The sequence below is a fragment of the Corylus avellana genome, chromosome 6, assembly GCF_965113065.1.
Source record: "Corylus avellana chromosome 6, dhCorAvel1.hap1.2, whole genome shotgun sequence".
NCBI lineage: Eukaryota > Viridiplantae > Streptophyta > Magnoliopsida > Fagales > Betulaceae > Corylus > Corylus avellana.
Window position 1 is genome coordinate 21,896,052 of NC_142495.1, and position 17,242 is coordinate 21,913,293.

Consider the following 17,242-nt stretch of genomic DNA (forward strand, 5'->3'; position numbering starts at 1 on the left):
TAGAAGAAGGGGAAAAAAAAAATTAGGAATAAGCACATATATATTTTGGTTTTCACATTAAATATTTGAATTAGGATAATTAAATTCTCTTTTATCAACCATGTTACATTGATAGGACACGGCTAAATAGTGATTCAGCAAATGAAGACACTATCCAGTATTATAGACACGCACACGCCTCTACACATGAGAAAATAATTTTTTGGACAAACAACTTTTTCTGTGGACCCATTAATCATGGATTCGGAAATGAAACCGTCAAACTTGTATATACCTATATATATATATATATATATATGAGAGGCCTTTCCCTTCGGTGTACACTGGTTTATTATATAGTTACAAAATAATGAAACAATTTTTGTCAAGAATGGAATGGAGTGGCCTAGTTTTGTGAAAGCTTTGCTGTGGGGCTTAGTTGTGTTTCTTCAATTTCATCAGCACAGAGGCTGCTTCCATGAAGAGAGGATTGCTCTGCTTGAGCTGAAGGCGTTTCTGAAATCCAATATTATTCATGCAGATGTTCTTCCCTCATGGATGGACGACGCAAAGAGTGATTGTTGTCGTTGGGAGAGGGTCACGTGCAACTCCACCAACTCTCACGTCATCAACCTTTCCCTCTACAACTTAAACCATGATCCTTATTACTATGATAATCGTGATTACTATTATTCCTTTCGATATGAAGAGAGTTATGATGAGAACCGTTGGTTGCTAAACGTGTCAATGTTGGTGCCATTGAAGGAGCTAAAAAGTCTTAATCTATCCGCCAATTCAATTGGTGGTTGCCTACCAAATGAAGGTATGTTCTCTCCCGTCCCTCTGCTTTTCCTTTCTTATGCATACATACCACCGACCCCCTCCATAAAAAACGGGGGAAGATCGAAGAATTATATTATGAACGTCTTTATTCTAGCTAATTCCCTCCACCCAAAAAGAAATAAAAAGCGAAAAGATTTCCTTGAGCCCTTTTGTTCTCTTGGGTGATAAAATTAAGAATTGCAGGGGTCGGATTTACCTCTTTAATTACAAATATTAGTTTATAAAGTTTTATAATTAGTATTTTCTGTTGAATCACTGGTGTCCTGCGTGATTCTGAATGTTGGAAATAATTTTGGATGGTGCACAAATTCTCATTGATATAAAATAATTACAATATGAAAATTAACAATAAAATAAATAAAAATACAAGAGATGAAAAGTAGAGTATGGAAAGATCTCACAATGCTATAGAATCACGCAAGAGCGTTGTCCTTAAAGGTTGATTCGTGCCTCCCAGAGTGTATAACTCGGTGCGATCGGATCCTTTGACACGCAACCTCCCAGGATTAGACTATAGCGTCTAACTTCATTAAGGACGCACTTCCAATAACGAAGTGTAATAGAACAACCCAATTATCAAAGTGGATGAGAGACTTCTAAATATTATTTTTAGGAAAAAACAATAATATAGCATATGGCTTTATGCAAGAAACAAGTGTTTTACAACATAATACTTGTTGGAAAGAAAAGAAAGTGATTTTTTTTCTATATATTCTTATTAGAGCTCAACATATATATATATATATAAGTGCTGGAAAGTTTCTTTTTTAATGTCATAAAGAAGTCTAATGACCAAACGGTCATAACGTAAAAAACTCCCAAAAAGTTGTTATAAAATGTAGTTATAACATGTAGTAAAACTTATTAACTCCAACGGTTATATATATACATTTAAAGCTTATGACAATAGGTTGAAGACTTGGTCTTCAACGTATGAAATAGTCAATATAAGAAAAGAATTAAAACCTTTGCAAATAAAACTTTAATGATTTAAACGGTTAAAAAATAATAATGGCTATGCAAAGTTTTAATAACAAAACAACTGAAAAATAATGTTTGTAACACATATACTACAACAATCCCCCACATGTTACAAACATTAAAATAAAAGGAGATTGAAAGCATGCATCGATGTGGTACCCGAAAGTTTTAACCGCACCTAGGATAAATAAGTAGGAACTTAATGAATTGTGGTAGAGGTAAACTCTTTTAACCAAATCCACGAGTTAAACAAACTTATCACCCACATAACTTTCTCCAAAAATAAAAAAATCAAATCAAATCAAATCAAAGAAATTTGGGTTGTTCTATAGCGGGTTGGCGCCTTATACAGGCCATGCGCCTCTGGGTTTCATGAGTGCTCTAGAGACTTGCCAAAGTCTCATAGGAGGCGGCACCACCTCCACACTCACATAGGTGGCGTCCATCAAGAATGTGTGCAGAGAACATCCCATCTCAACAAGTAGAGACTATGGACCCATTAAGAGTTTTAAACTCATCCTTACTCAATCTGCATCTTTTGTCATTACACCATAAAATGGCTTTCATGAGCGCTCTAGAGACCTACCCAAGTCTCATAGGAGATAGCACCTCCACACTCATATAGGTGGTATCCATCAAGAGTGTATGCAGGGAACACCCCATCCCAACAGGTAGGGACTATAGATCCATTAAGAGCTTTAAGCTCATCCTTAATCACTCTGCATCTTGTACTGTCTTACACCATAGGGATGGACTCATAACTAATCTTTTCAACAAGATAGTTAATAAACATAAATTGACAGTACCATACCTCATTTCACTTGTGACTTCGTTTCCCATTAAACCTCATTCATGGGATCTCCAATCACAGAGGTTGGGTATCAATCACAGTGTCATGATTTGGGTATCAGTCCTATCCCCCTCGATGCTTCTCTCACTAGCGTTCTTGCTAGTGGCTTGGTCAAAAAATCTGCAGAATTCTTTTATGTCCTCACAAAGTCCATGGACATATACCGGTCTCAAGAAGCTGCCTCACAATATTGTGCACTTTCTCATTATAAATTCTTTACTCGAGCTTTGGCAGCCTGACAATCACAATAAACACATAGATCCAGCTATGTTAGCATATAAAGGAATATTAAATAAATTAACCAATAGGTTCTTTAGCCATTCATCTTCAGTTCATGCCTTCTCCAAGGCAATTAACTCTGACTCCATAGTAAACCTTGCTATGCAAGTCTTTTTGAGGACTTTCAAGAGATAGCTCCTCCAGCCAGAGTAAACACATAATAGCCATTAGTAGGCTTTGCTCATCTGAATCAATAATACAGTTGCATTCCTTTCAATATAGCAGGATAATCACAATAAGACAAACCAACATTAATTGTGCCCTATGAGAATCTCAACAATCTAGAGATCACATCACAATGGCTCAGTACCATGATTATGAGTATATCTACTCAATTTACTAACAATATATGTAATACCAAGGCATATATAGTTTGTCAAAACATCAAGCTATTAATGATTTGTGCATATTTTTCTTGCAAAACACAATCACCGTGATTCTTAACCAAATATATTTTTGAATCATATGGTGTAAACATAGGCAGATAATCAAAGTGCTCATATCTTTTAGGCATCTTTCGAGCATAATATATCTGAGATAAAATAATGTAATAATTATCTCTAATAACCTTAATGTCCAACATGACATTCGCTTTACCTATGTCTTACATATCAAAATTAGATGCAAGAAATCTTTTAATTTCATGCACAACATCAATGTTAGTTCACAAAATAAGCAAGTCATGAATATAAACAAATAATGACACATTCATTATTGTAAAACTTGCTATGCATTTACTAGCATTATTAATCAAATATAAATTAAACAATATCACCTTGTCAAACGCCATTGTTTAGGAGCTTGCTTTAATCCATACAAGGATTTCACCAGTTTGCACAATTTATATTCTTGACCGGGGATTACTAGCCCCTCGGGCTGCTCCATAGAAATCTCTTCATCATTTAGAAAAATAACTTTGACATCCATTTGATATACAACAAGTTTATAAATATAAGCAATGGCAAATAACATTCCAATAGATGCAATTTTAGTAACCGGAAAATAAGTATCAAATAATCAACATATGCATTTACTTGTAGCTTTTAGCTACCCAGTCTACCATGTGCTTATCTATTGTATAATCCGATTTAAACTTATTCTTAACCACCTATTTATAACCAATTGATTTGGTCTTAGGAGGTAACTCAATGAATTCCAAAGCATGGTTAGACATAATTTTATTCAAATTCGTTATTTATAGCTTCTAACCAAAAAATGCATCAAATAGATTTAATTGCTTCACCATAACATATTAGACCATTATCAATAATATAAGCAATAAAATCATTACCGAGATTCCTTCCGTTCTAGCTTGCTTGCTTCTTTTCAATTCTTACACACCATCAACAATTTATTAGAAGCAACAGAAAATTCATGAAATAATTTTTTCTCATTTTTCAAAGGAAACACATGCTCAAGGAAAATAACATTTTTAGATTCAATAATACTATTATAATCTAAAACATCACTCTTGATAATAAGGAATCTATAGCATGAACTATTACATGCAAAACCAATAAACTGCAATCATAAGTTTTAAAACCAAGTTTCCTCCTTTTAGGCTCGGGTAATATAACATTTGCCAAATACCCCCACACTTCGAGGTATTCCAAACAATGCTTATGAATGTGACAAACAAAAAAAAAAAAATGGCTTCCCCCCACACTTTGGTGGATAGCCCAAAATTGACAATCATAGCATTCATCATTTATTCCAATGTTCTAATTTCGGCTACTCCTTTATATTATAGTTTCTTTTCATTTTCTTGATGTAGCTGAGATTTACATATACAAATATATCATACCAAATATTAATGGAATAAACCAAATAAACATAAGAAAATAAAATTTCATAAATAGCTCACAAATGCTTTATGAAACGACTTCTATGAGCTCATTTTTCTCTAAATATGATATATCATTTACTCTTCTTTCTTTTCTGTCAATTGACAGTTCTGAAAATGTCTTAAAAATACTAATCACCACTTGTGATTTTTCAACATGATCCTTATATATTATATATATAGGGGTTGCATATTTCAAGTTCTATCAAGATTTTTAAAAAACAATTTTTCCACCTAAAGTCCAATAAATATGCAAAGTATTAGGCTCAACCAAATAATAATCAACTATTAATTATTGACTCATTGTCATAAATATGTCATTGGTATCAATCTTATGATACAATAAATTTCTCAAATATTAATTGAGCCTCAATAAGAACATCAATAATTACATATATTTTATTCATAATCAACATGTCATGAAAACTGGAAAGCTAAATGATATAGATGAAAAATTAGCAAATACTTTTAAAGTATCCATGCTAATCTAGCATGTCATAGCTAGCATAAATGCTAGATACTATTTTTTTTCTTTGAAATAGAATAATCAACAAAGGATCATCACTTATCAAATTACAATATTCATGTAATATAAATTTCAACTCAATCAAGCAGCACCTTCATCACTTGATTTTTCTTTTAATAAATGAAATTGTATATTATGTCATAAAAAAAAAATAAGACCTATGAATCAGAGTTTAAAACTCACAGCGGAGCCAATAGCTTTACTCCAAGATCTTCCAAAATAGATTGTCGCTACCACACACCAACTAGGTGTTGTGAGAACTGATCGATTCAATACGCGCACCAAATCTTTTCCTCTTACAATGTGCTTACCTGCAAAAATCTTTAGCAAAGTTGTATTCTTTGCACACATTTAGCACAACATAACATAAAGTGCTACTCATTGTTATTATTATTAATCTACATGGATGTTCTCCAATAAGCTTAGCACAACACAACATAAAATGCTAAGTTCTAAAATCATAAAAGGCTTAACTCTTTTTGTTGCAAGATTCATAACCCAACAATAAAATATTATTTTACGAACAAATTAAATAACACAAATTTTGGGTCAAATAAAAACTCTTTCAATCAAAATATTTTCACTTTCAATACCTACGCATGAAATTAAGCTCTTCTTTTGATAAATGAATCAATTATCAGAATTTTCAGAGAAAAATTTTTCCATTCAAGAATTGATTTCATCTTTCTCGTATGCGAATTGCATACCGCAAATTAATCATAATATTTGTGCAACCATCGGATCAACCTTTAAGATTGTTGGAAATAATTTTGGATGGTGCACAAATTCTCATTGATATAAAATAATTACAATATGAAAATTAACAATAAAATAAATAAAAATACAAGACATGAAAAGTAGAGTATGGAAAGATCTCACAATGCTATAGAATCACGCAAGAGCGTTGTCCTTAAAGGTTGATTCGTGCCTCCCGGAGTGTATAACTCGGTGCGATCGGATCCTTTGACACGCAACCTCCCAGGATTAGACTATAGCGTCTAACTTCATTAAGGACGCACTTCCAATAACGAAGTGTAATAGAACAACCCAATTATCAAAGTGGATGAGAGACTTCTAAATATTATTTTTAGGAAAAAACAATAATATAGCATATGGCTTTATGCAAGAAACAAGTGTTTTACAACATAATACTTGTTGGAAAGAAAAGAAAGTGATTTTTTTTCTATATATTCTTATTAGAGCTCAACATATATATATATATATAAGTGCTGGAAAGTTTCTTTTTTAATGTCATAAAGAAGTCTAATGACCAAACGGTCATAACGTAAAAAACTCCCAAAAAGTTGTTATAAAATGTAGTTATAACATGTAGTAAAACTTATTAACTCCAACGGTTATATATATACATTTAAAGCTTATGACAATAGGTTGAAGACTTGGTCTTCAACGTATGAAATAGTCAATATAAGAAAAGAATTAAAACCTTTGCAAATAAAACTTTAATGATTTAAACGGTTAAAAAATAATAATGGCTATGCAAAGTTTTAATAACAAAACAACTGAAAAATAATGTTTGTAACACATATACTACAACAATCCCCCACATGTTACAAACATTAAAATAAAAGGAGATTGAAAGCATGCATCGATGTGGTACCCGAAAGTTTTAACCGCACCTAGGATAAATAAGTAGGAACTTAATGAATTGTGGTAGAGGTAAACTCTTTTAACCAAATCCACGAGTTAAACAAACTTATCACCCACATAACTTTCTCCAAAAATAAAAAAATCAAATCAAATCAAATCAAAGAAATTTGGGTTGTTCTATAGCGGGTTGGCGCCTTATACAGGCCATGCGCCTCTGGGTTTCATGAGTGCTCTAGAGACTTGCCAAAGTCTCATAGGAGGCGGCACCACCTCCACACTCACATAGGTGGCGTCCATCAAGAATGTGTGCAGAGAACATCCCATCTCAACAAGTAGAGACTATGGACCCATTAAGAGTTTTAAACTCATCCTTACTCAATCTGCATCTTTTGTCATTACACCATAAAATGGCTTTCATGAGCGCTCTAGAGACCTACCCAAGTCTCATAGGAGATAGCACCTCCACACTCATATAGGTGGTATCCATCAAGAGTGTGTGTAGGGAACACCCCATCCCAACAGGTAGGGACTATGGATCCATTAAGAGCTTTAAGCTCATCCTTAATCACTCTGCATCTTGTACTGTCTTACACCATAGGGATGGACTCATAACTAATCTTTTCAACAAGATAGTTAATAAACATAAATTGACAGTACCATACCTCATTTCACTTGTGACTTCGTTTCCCATTAAACCTCATTCATGGGATCTCCAATCACAGAGGTTGGGTATCAATCACAGTGTCATGATTTGGGTATCAGTCCTATCCCCCTCGATGCTTCTCTCACTAGCGTTCTTGCTAATGGCTTGGTCAAAGAATCTGCAGAATTCTTTTATGACCTCACAAAGTCCATGGACATATACCGGTCTCAATAAGCTGCCTCACAATATTGTGCACTTTCTCATTATAAATTCTTTACTCGAGCTTTGGCAGCCTGACAATCACAATAAACACATAGATCCAGCTATGTTAGCATATAAAGGAATATTAAATAAATTAACCAATAGGTTCTTTAGTCATTCATACGTGGTGAGCATTAAATTGAATCTCTTAAAGTTTTAGTTATTCCTTTGATAAATCTACGGTTGAGAAGTCTATCGAAAGGGTCCGGTAAAGGAAAATCACGTTGAAGAAGATTGTGAGCAAGGAGACGAGTTGTAGGCTTGTCGATCTTACAGAGCCAAGGTCTTACAAAGGGTTGTAAGTGTTCCTAGTGTCTGTAATCTCTGGATAATCTTTTGATAGTGATTTCTTGGGTTTGGCTGCCCCGGAGAGGTTTTACTTTTAGATCGGTTTCTAAAAGGTTTCCTCTTTGTAACCAAAATATCTGTGTCTACCTCTTTATTGCTTTATATATTTTGGGTGATTGAATTGTTTGTTGCTTCATAATATTAATTTTGCATAAATTGTGATAAACAAGTTTTTGGAGTCGGCATAGCGTTTTTCAATTGGTATCAGAGCGGGTTCACTCTGTTTGGATTAAATTCTTGAGTGAGATCTGTTAACTCCTGTTTGCTATGAATACTTCTCAAGGGGAATATGATCTTATAAACTCCTTCAACAATTTGTTGGAAAAATTCACTCTTTTGAGACATCAATACACAAATTGTTTGGGGGAGTTTCAAAATCTTAAACATGTGAATGAATTTATTGTTACTAAATTATCTGAATCACATGCTTTAATTGATTCTCTAAAATCTGAAAAATTCTGTTTTAGGTTCTAAAGTTGATTTGTTAGAGAATAAATTAAAAGAGTCAGAAACTCAATTGGAAAAATTCTCTAGCAATTCCCTTGAGAATATGTTACATACTCAGAATTCTGATTGTGATAAATCTGAGTTAAGTTTTGATTGTCATGTTGCTTTGTCTTCTAACAATGATTCTACTTCCGAAATAATATTTGTTAAATCAGAAAAAGTAGAAGACTCTTTGGTTAAAAGAAAAACAGCAGTTGCCTCTACCTCACAAGGTAAGAAAGTTAAGAAAATTCACATTGAACCTTGTGTATCTTACCCCAAATATAGAGTCGTCCATCCTCCTAGGAATCTACCTCCTAAAAGGTTTATCCCTACTTGTCATCATTGTGGAAAAGTTGGTCACATTCGACCCAATTGTTTTAAATTGAAACCTCATGTGCATAAAAATAAAAATTCTCTTTCTAGGAAAGATTATGAGGGTTTGGTAATGATGATGAGAGGTGTGTCTAGAGTAGACAAGTCTGAAAATGTTCACGTCTCTATATCTTCATTCAAGAAGGTTTGGGTTAGGAAAGATTATACCATTCACCCATTGAGGGGGAGTGATGGTGATCTCACCTTAATTTAGGTGAGTTAATAACATGCCTAGGATTGGTTGTTTTGCTTATTTTTGAAAATCCTAGAGCATGTCGTTTTTCTTTGCTTTGCATTTTTTTTGCTTTCTAGTTTATGCATTGCAATTTTTTTTGTTACACTTTTTGTGTGAAGAGTGTATATATGTTTGTTTTGAGATTCTTGTCATGAGGCATATTCATAAAGGACTTTTCAAGAAATTCATATATCATGATCTTTGAAAGGCTTATAGATGAGATGTTGTGTGTGGACCACCAAGATTTTTGTGTACTTGCTAATCAAATGTTCATGAATGTGTAATGTCTTGTGAAGATCTAGAAGTAGTTATTAAACCAAATCATTATTTTGTAGTGGGACCTATAAGATGTGATGAAAGTTTAATGCTAAAGGACATTCATGTATTGCCTGTTGTAATCTCAATTCAAGCATGTTGTTTTTCGTTTTTCAATGCATTTTTGTTTTATTTTGTTTTGAATTTGTTTTCTTTCATGTGCATTTCTTTTGTGAAAAATTTCAAAAAGACAAAAATATGTTACTTTGATTGTTTTTTTTTTTTTTTTGTCTTATGCACCTAGATAGTCCATTAATTTCTCATGTTGCTTTTTATGGATTTAATTCCTTACATCTTGGAATGTTCTTAATATGCATGAGATGAAAATTTGTGTCAATGGACTTGTTTTTGTGGTTACCTAAAGCCTGAGCTTATGTGGTACATTTTGCCTATTAATTTTGCATAAATTGTGATAAACAAGTTTTCGGAGTCGGCATAGCGTTTTTCAAAACCCTGATTCAAAAAAAATAAAAAAGCCAGCAAACAGCTACAACAGCCGGGGCAAGGGAGGCAAAGCGCACTAGCCAGCGTGTGATGGACGAGATGGAGTTGTTTTGCGCCAATCGGTAGCTGAGGAGCCAGGGAGCACGGTGAGCCGACACGTGGTTGAACGAAACCAGTTAAGTAGACTAGATCTAGATTTGAAAAACTAGATCTAAAGCCCAATTGATTATGGGGAGGAGAAGAGCAGTGCAGCATGGTGGAGACGGATGGAGGCAGGGCAACATAAGCTAAGGGGAGAGGGAGGAAAGAAGAGGGGAGTAGGGGGGAGGGGAAAGGAGGAAGCAAGAGCTCCCTCCTCCCCACAGGGTTTTTAACGTTGAAGTTATTAAAAAATTAAAATTAAAACATATATGAAAACATATAACCTTGAAGTTATTATAAAAATAAAATTTCCTACTTCCCTCTCCTCCTATCCTTTTTCTGTATTTTCCTTCACCCTCTACACTTCCAAGTAAACCACTGGATAATTTCCATGTTAAGTAAATCCACAATACTTAAAATGAAATGAAAGCCATATAATGTAAAACTAGATTACTATTGCATTCCATTAGACGAATGGTCATGGGTTGTTACACATATACGTACTGAAGTCTGAAGGCATGCATGTATTGTATGAATATTTTAGAAGTATAGTACAAGAATTATGTAGTGAACAAACGCCGTTGACAATTAGCATCATTTTTTTAATTAATTTTCCTCAGTCAACCAGTAACTTTTTCTTTTTCTCTTTTGTAGGATTTGAGAAGATGTCAAGCTTAAGGAATCTGAGAATTTTAGACCTTGGTTATAACTACTTTGATAATAATAGTATTCCACAGTCTTTGGGTGCAGTGACATCGCTTGAAACTTTGATTCTTACTCAGAATAAGTTCCAAGGATACTTTCCTGCTCAAGGCGATTTCTTCTATCTTATATCTTAAGAGAGGATTTATAGTTTGATACATTGATTCCACCTGGTTCTTACTAATTTTCATTTATCTTTAATTTGAAATGAAGAGTTAATTGCATTGAGAAACTTGAACAAGCTAGATATAAGCTGGAACTACTATAATGGTTCCCTACCACTGCAAGGCAAGTTTTCTGTCATGGAGAGAGTAGTTTAACCGCGGGTTAGACGCATCAATCATAAGGTTCAAGAGCATGAATATCAATTTGAATGGATTACTCCGAAAATTTTTATCGAGTTGCTTTTGAAATTTTTGTATTGAAGCATATATATATATGATGGAATTCTCTTTTGGTCTTCCAATAATGTTCTTCCAGGTTTTGAAAGGCTAGTACTACTTCGCAAATTGGAGATATTAAACCTTGGTTATAGCATTATAGCATCTTTAAGTGGACTTACGTCCCTTAACGCATTGAGTCTTGCAAGGAATTCTTTTGAACTTTGGAATACATTGGAAGCTATTCTACTGCTATAGCCGGCCTTTTTCCCTTTATATTTATTATTATCATTTCAAATCTCTCTTTAATAGTACTTATTCCGTGATTATGTTCACTTATTTATTATCTATTGATGGCATGCATGCATGTATTGTAGAATTATTCGTCACATATAGAGAACAAATTCTGTTGAGGGCACAATTTGATACTTTCCATTGTACTTACTTCTTACTAATTTTCATTCGAATGCACAATTTGACAAGTGCTCTATAACCATAGGTTATAAGCATCAATCATAAGGTTCAAGCTAGAGTATGAAAATCAATTTGAAATTGAATATTTCTATCAAATTAATCTTGAATTTTTTGTATTGAAGCATAAGATGGGGTTCTTTTTTGTGTCTTCCACTCATTTTCTTCCAGGTTTTGAAAGGCTAGTACTACTTCCAAAGTTGGAGATATTGAACCTTGGTTATAATTCCTTTGATTGTAGCATTATACCATCTCTAAGTGGACTTGCGTCTCTTAACACATTGAGTCTTGGAGGAAATTATTTGGGATGGTGCAATACAATTACAGGTAATCTAATATCGCTTCCCTTTATATTTATGATCATGATTTCAAAGCTTCTTTAATTGTACTTTTTCCGTAATTATATGGTCACTTCTTTAGTATCTCTTACAAGCGGACTTACATCCCCTAAAGCTGAACATATATTCTTGATTTAAAATAATTATCACGAAATACTAGTGATTATCAAGTGATGTTGTCCAGAAGTTTGAATTGTGCATATCTAGTTAGTAAGCTGTAAAATACTATTTTTCGTCTAAATACTACAAATTGCTTACTTGCTTTTTTTTTTTTTTTTTTTTTTTTTTTTAATAGATCTACTACAGGTTTTGAAAGCTTGTCAAGATTGGAGAACCTGGAGACCTTAGATCTTAGTTACTGCAAATTAGACAAAAGCATCATAGAATCATTGCCTGCAATCAAATCCCTTAAGAATCTGAATCTTGAAGGGAACTTCATTGGAGGATCTTTTTCAATCAAAGGTACATATATTGATCTTCAGAATTATTTTATAGAAACTGGAAGCAGTTACAATCATATTTGAAATTTTCTTTGTTCTGCTTTATGTAGGAATATCGGCTTTTGAAAACTTGGAGAAGTTGAATTTAAGTGATAATGTGCTCAATGGCTCCTTGACAATCCAAGGTAATGAGAGGGAGAGACACACACTTAAGTTTGAAATTTTCAATTACTTCATAACCATTTTACACACATCTTTCATATTTCTATTAAACTACTTATTTATTTTATGACACAAGTCACAATTTTCTCCACCTGCATTCAATCCTCTGTTTTGTTTTTGATTTTTTTTTTCAAATTGCATAGTTTTGTTTTTAATAGATCTATTACAGGTTCGGAAAGCTTGTCAAGATTGGAGAATTTAGAAACCTTAGATCTTAGTTCCAACCATTTCGACAAAAGTATCATTGAATCATTGAGCGCAGTCAAATCCCTTAAGAATTTGAATCTTGCTTGGAATTATCTAGGAGGATCCTTTCCTGCCAAAGGTATATTGATCTTCCGTATTACTTATAGAAACTTCCAATATTCATGTTTGAAATTTTCTATGTTCTGTTTAAAAATGCAGAATTATCAGCTTTTGAAAACTTGGAGAAGTTGGATTTGACTGGGAATACTTTCCATGGCCCCCTAACAATCCAAGGTAATGAGCCAAACTAAAGTTTGAGGGATAAACGTAATCTTTGTTCTTGTGGTTTGAAATTTTGACAAATAGCTACCTTAGATTTTTTTTTAAAAAAAATGATTAAACACTCCTTGAGATAAGCACAAAAGACAAATTAGTATCTGCATTTAAAAAAGTTGGCTGAATCCATTAATGTGCTACATCACTATCATTCACACTGTAACAATATATGCCACTTTCAATTAAAAAAGAAAGTACTAAAAAGTATTAAAAACAATGAAACTAAGCAAGCCACTAAGAATATCTTGTTCCATCGGCGAATCATATACCGTCTAGCTAGAACCTAATATCTTTTTCCCCTCTTTCTCATAGTGCCCAAAAAACTCTCTGGATAGTACTCAAAAGGTTTCAAGAATTTTCCAGTCTTCTTGAGAAGCTCCTTATGCTTAATCTCACCATTCCCATTGACTGCGTCAAGCTTAATTTGTTGATTCAATATATATCATCGTGAAATCTGAAAATAAAAATCGAAGCGTCGGATCTTCCATGTCTATTGGCATTTTATCAAATGGCCCAATTCATCATCTAAAGTCGTACATATTGAATTGTTCCATTTTCTATAAAAGTCAACTACTTCACTCTCAGGATAAACCATTGTACCATTATAACTCTCATTTCAGCTTTTTTGTTGTGTCAGATGCCATTTGAAGACTCAAGTGGCCTGTTTTCTTCTTTAACAAAACTCCTTTGTCCTTGTCTAATTTTTTTCTTTTCTATTCGTCTATGCTCTCCCGGCATCATCAGCTCCTTTTCCAATGTCATGGTAAATGTGCATAACAGTTGGGTTTGATTCGTCATTCTGCGTTTTCGGGAACGAGAGTGAATCTTTGTTGGTTTCCTGATGTTCTTTCCTCAAGCCATACCTTGCTTCTGCCACACTCGCTTCTGGAGCTTTGGTCTCTTCCGCAAATGAATGGTTCGTGGTTTCTTTTGGTTTTTAAATGGCAGCGGTTGCTGGTTGGACAAACACGAGGACATAATTTTCTCAAGCATAGTACTTCATTAACGGTCTTCCTTTTAATAGAAGGGTAATAAAGAGAATTACTAATGCAAATAGGACTCTTAAATCATCTACATACCTGACCGACTGACTAGGACTAGGACTCTTAATTCATTCTAATCATCAACTAAGAGCTTGTTTGGGATTGTGTTTGATAAATAGAGCTTGAACTCAAAAAGAGCTTTTGAGCAAAAGCTTTATTTTTAAGCTTTTGCCGAAAGTATTTTTTGGTCATTTCTAGGCTTTTTGAACCTTTAAAATCGCTTTTAATTTTTTTACCAAACGAGTACTGTTTTCTTCAAACGGATTTTTTTTAGTGTTAAAAGCACTTTTAGGCCCCTCAAACATAATCCTAAACATGCCCTAAAACAATTTGGTAATCTAATTTCAAGGCTAAAATAAGTTGCAATCGAAATTGAATTTCTATTTATTATTAGTCGGTATGCCATTTTAAATATTTTATTGACACTATCTCTCTTCACTTGTAGTAGGTTTGTCTAATTCTAGTATTTCTCCATATATCGGGGCACTATCTTCTTTAAAGGCTATATCATTAGCTTACGGTTTTCTCAATGGCACTCTTCCAAAAGGTAAGAATCGACTAGAAAATCAAGTGTTTGCAAATCGTTAGTCTTACCAATCTAATAAATTATCTACAATTGATTAAAAATGTGAGATAAGGTGAATTGAAGGACCATGGTTGATTTAAGCAATTGACCATTCACTTTCTTTTTTTCTTTTTTTCTTTTTTTTCATTTTGAAAAACCCATATTTAAAACCTGATTTTTCTTGTTGATTCTTAGAGTGGAACATAGTTAAGATAGACATTTCTAATGTTATTCCTTTTGATAGATTTGTGCTCACTCAAGAAGCCTCAAGAGTTAGATCTTTATCATAATCTCTTTGAAGGGATCCTTCCAACATGCCTAAACAATTTGACATCTCTTAGATTGTTAGATATATCTAGGAATCGATTCGTTGGAAACATCTCTTCATATTTGATAGCCAGCCTCACATCACTTGAGTACATTGATCTCAGTTATAACCAATTTGAGGGTCTATTCCAATTCAACATATTTGCTAATCACTCTAAGCTTAAGGTGATTCTATTAGCGAGTGAAAACAACAAGCTTGAGATAGAAACTGAAATATCTACGGGTTGGGACTTCTCATTTCAGTTAATGATACTTGTGCTATCTAACTGTAATTTGAACAAGCTCACAGGAAACATTCCCAAGCTTCTCCTTGACCAGCGCGAATTGGAAATAATTGATTTATCTCACAATAACTTGAATGGAAGCTTCCCAATTTGGTTGATTGAAAACAACACAAGACTACGAGAGCTAAATCTTCAGAATAATTCTTTCATGGGTAAATTTCATTTGCCACCAAATCGATGCAAGAGTATTCTGTATATGGATGTCTCTGACAATCACTTAGGTGGGCAACTTCAAGAGAATATTGGAAAGATAACTCCGTACTTAAAACATCTAAATCTATCTCGAAATCATTTTGAAGGTTATCCTCCGTCCTTAATTGCTGACGAGAGTCATTTGCTGCAGGATTTGGACTTGTCCTTTAATGATTTTTCGGGAAAGGTACCAACAAAATTGATTGCTAGTCGCACCAACTTGTTGAGTTTGAAGTTATGCAATAATCAGTTCACAGGATTTGATCTACTGGCTGCACCTTCTGAAGAGTTTGGATGGTCTGAAATGAGGTTTTTGGATATTATCAACAATAAATTGTCAGGAATGATTCCTAGATGGATAGGAAACATGACAAGTTTGCAAAGTCTTGTAGTGAGTAATAATTCTTTTGAAGGTCAGATTCCTTGTGGACTACCAAATTTCCTGCAAGTAGTAGACCTTTCTCATAACTCACTTTTGAGATCGTTACCTTCTTGCTTGAATCTACAGAATATTCAGCACTTGTATTTGCAAGGAAACAAACTTACAGGACCTATACCAAAATCTATTTTCAATTCATCGTCTCTTTTGACATTGGACCTTAGAGATAACAACTTTTTTGGCAACATCCCATATCAAATCGGTGCACCTCCTAACTTAACAATACTTTTGTTGGGGGAAAACAATTTTAGTGGTATAATTCCAAATCAACTATGTTGGTTAAAGAAGATACGCATAATGGATCTTTCCAAGAACTCTCTTTCTGGAACAATACCGCACTGCTTTCACAACATGTCCTTTGGAAAACTATATGTTAAAGATTTGCTCTATGGATCAGATAGCGGCGATACTTTAAGTGAGCCCCAACAAGTTAGTTCCACATTCCCCAAAGGGGATAGTTTAAAAGATTACATAAACATAGTATATGGTCAACAAGTTGCTGTTGAATTTGTAACAAAAAACAGGTCTAACTCCTACCATGGTTACATCCTTAATTAGACGTCTGGATTAGATTTGTCATGCAACAAGCTAACAGGTAGAATCCCACAGGAACTAGGAGAGCTATCTTCAATTCTTGCATTGAACTTGTCTTACAATCAATTGACAGGTTCCATTCCACAAACATTCTCAAATTTGACCAAGTTGGAGAGTTTAGACCTTTCTCACAACAAATTGAGTGGAAAAATTCCTTCAGAATTGATTGATCTATACTCTCTAGAAGTGTTTACTGTGGCTTACAACAACTTATCGGGTAAACTTCCAGACATGAAAGCACAGTTTGGAACATTTGAGAAGAGTTGTTATGAAGGAAATCCGTTTCTTTGCGGAGATCCATTAGATAATAACTACACTAGCGGGGACGAGTCACATCCATCACCAACAAAATCTTCAAATGCAAGTGAAGGGCAATGGTATGAAGTAGATCCTCAGGTTTTCTTTGCAAGCTTTATTGGATCTTATATTATTTTCTTCTTGGGTGTAGCTTGTCTTCTTTATATTCATCCTTATTGGCAATAACACTGCATTAATTTAATTGAAGATTTGAAGTACCGATGTTATTATCCTGTTTTTAATACCTTAAAAAGATTGTCAAACTGTTT

At 33.8% G+C, this 17,242-nt stretch overlaps 1 pseudogene across 1 annotated transcript; it reads left to right on the plus strand.

Annotated features, from left to right (window-relative positions):
• Window positions 1-375: 375 nt before the first annotated feature.
• On the plus strand, window positions 376-17,159 carry LOC132188004 (cuscuta receptor 1-like; annotated as a pseudogene). Its single transcript, XR_015912608.1, has 8 exons — window positions 376-802; window positions 10,812-10,970; window positions 12,355-12,510; window positions 12,880-13,035; window positions 13,116-13,172; window positions 14,724-14,822; window positions 15,085-15,897; window positions 15,982-17,159. The product of XR_015912608.1 is annotated as a cuscuta receptor 1-like (transcript).
• The last annotated feature ends 83 nt before the right edge of the window (window positions 17,160-17,242 follow it).